Below are 2,757 nucleotides of genomic sequence, written 5' to 3' on the forward strand. Positions count from 1 at the left end.
GAATCTCTACACCACCCCCACCGCCACTCCGCCCCGCCCAAGCCGGCGGCAATCTCTTCCTCCGTGCCACCCAAGATGGAGGTATTCTCTTCATGCGTCCACACAGGTGGTGCCTGCCTTAACCGTCCGTCCGTGCCAGCCAAGCCGGCCACACAACCACCGGCCACCAATGTCTAAAGTGGCGCTCCTCCATTGACGTAAGTGCGGCCGCCTCGCCGCAACCTCATGGCGCAGCACGCCTTAGTTTCTATCTCCCTCCAAAGCATCTGGATCCATTCCCTTCCTGTAGTATTGTTGTTTGGGATGGCCCTGTGCACCCGCCTCTCTTTGATTTAGATGCAGGCCGGCCGCACGCTGCTGGCAATACGGTAGTTCTTACTCCATTGAACCCAACGAGGTAATCACGCATGTTTCTTCTATGTCTGAGCATTCAGACCCTTAATGTTGCATTCTATTTCCTTCTCCTTCCTTTATTTTTGTTCTCCGGGATGGCCCATCTAGCTGCCCCTCTTGATTCATGTTCAACCTTCCGATTGCCAGCAATTCGGCACTGTTGCTAGATTTTTGCTGCATTTGTATTCTTGTACACATACTAACTCTTTGCATTTTGTGACGAGATAATTCGCTGTAGATTTCTTACGGCTAATGTAGCTACTTCGTAATTATCTCTGTACTACACTGCTACTGTCCGGATGTACTACCAATAACTTGGTTTGTTTGTTTATGCTTGCAGGTATACAGTCCAGTCTACACTTTCTGTTATATTTTACCCAAAACAATATGACCTCACACAAAAGTGGACTGCTATTGAATCATAATCTCACATGTGAATGATTGACAATTTTTTCTCTAATCTTGATTGGGGCTAGTATTTATAACTGCAAAACTTTGCTCACTTTCATGTTTGTTGCTTGGACTTCTCACACCTGTAATTTGTTTTAATTTATAAATTGTTTTAATTTTCAAACATATTATTCATCAATTATGTAACACTGAAGTAAAGATTGGCTTCGACATTATCTCTGTATTATCCTATGATCGGGGTGTTCTAGCAAGAAAAAGATTTATTCATTTGTGCTTGCATGTATACAATGCACTCTACACATTTTTATATTAACCCATATCAATATGACACAAACACTGACCCTGATAACCTCTCTACACTTGAATAAGGATGTCAAATACGACTGACAAAATATTTTCTTGTACTGTAATCTTGATCATTGAAAAAATTCAGTCACTTTTAGGCAGGTACTTAACTTAATATTATTCATCTGAGTTAACTGGTACCTGTGTCGCAACATTGTAGCAATTTTGTGTCATTGCAAAATAACATGTGCACTTAACTTTTGCTCAGTCCTTTTACACCCATGCAATTCTACACATGCTTATTTTTATATACCAATAGGTCACTGTAGGTTGGGTTATCTGTTTGTGAACTTATATTTTTCTTTTTGTTCAAACTATGTTTTCTCAATGCTAGCAGAACTCCATAGATTATACATCTTAAGAGTCTTGTTTTTGCACACGAGAATATATCTTAAGAGCCCATTGCGAGCCATTAACTCCGCAGAAAATGCTAGCTGCTAATACAAATTCTTTAGCTATCAACAGTGTGATCAATAGTATGCACAATCTCACCACACAGAATTTGCGGAGATGCCGGATGCTCTACCTTTGTATTTCAATCGTCCGCACTCCAGGATGAACGCCTCTGAAATCCTCACGTCACTCTTCCATTAGTTCGGCCAAAAAGGCACAGTAGATACATGCACGAAATGAATATGCTCAAGGATTCTACAAAATGAAAAGTATGTGTAACTATCACAAGGAAATCTCAGGGTGAAGACTATAGTAACCAACTGCCACATGAACATCACATTATCACTGTTGGCTGCATAAAAAAAGTGAATGACACCTCCAAGACATTTCCAGCAACGAGGACCCGGCAAAAGGAATTTGATACATATTTGCTCCTCTACTAATTAACACACATTTATAAACAATATATTTATTCTACATATAACCACATTTATAAATATACTGTACCAAGTACTTGGATTCAATATAACTTTTGTTACTATACACTTCTTAAAATTTTCCCTCAACTCAAACCACGTGTAATTGCATTGCCAACTTACTATGGTTCTCTACGAATATCATGGTATTTTAATCTTTGAATCGTTAACAGATTGGTTCTCTAAAATTCGTCCTCAAATACCAGCATCAACGCGCGGGAAATCATCTAGTAGTATGAACATGTGTGGCATATAGGCATTTGTCTCTTACTACCACTAAATGTTGTACGTGCAATGCACGGTGATGTTATGGAGTACGTGCCTAAGTACTATACTACTACTATATTAATTGTAGGCATATATTAGGTTTTATATTTGTTTACGTGTATGCCCCGAGACATTCCAACTAGACGTGTCTTTCTCTCTGGGTCGCACTTTGTATAGTTCATACCACTAGTACTACTACGTGTGGTCTCCGACCCAGAAGTGGAAGAAGTGGAGACACCCTACCACGTTGTTCATGTCCCACTCATTTCGCTGATGTGTGGGACATCCAGCACGTGCTGTGTTTATCACTCCTTCATCGTAAGAGTTGAAATGCTAGCATTCATCAAAAATAAAAAATAAATATAAATCAACAATGATACTATACCACGCGGTTTCCTTGCTCCTCGATATCAGAAAGAATACTTCTGTTCGCCGACATGTGGGACGTCGACCATCCTGGTCCACTTGCCAT

General features: G+C 40.2%; 1 long non-coding RNA gene across 1 annotated transcript; it reads left to right on the top strand.

The window, feature by feature from the left end:
- Positions 1–39: 39 nt before the first annotated feature.
- On the top strand, positions 40–1,016 carry LOC125532454. Its single transcript, XR_007294154.1, has 2 exons — positions 40–397; positions 734–1,016. It is a non-coding gene; the product is annotated as an uncharacterized LOC125532454 (long non-coding RNA).
- Positions 1,017–2,757: the final 1,741 nt, after the last annotated feature.

This window comes from Triticum urartu, unplaced genomic scaffold (assembly GCF_003073215.2).
Source record: "Triticum urartu cultivar G1812 unplaced genomic scaffold, Tu2.1 TuUngrouped_contig_9975, whole genome shotgun sequence".
Lineage (NCBI taxonomy): Eukaryota > Viridiplantae > Streptophyta > Magnoliopsida > Poales > Poaceae > Triticum > Triticum urartu.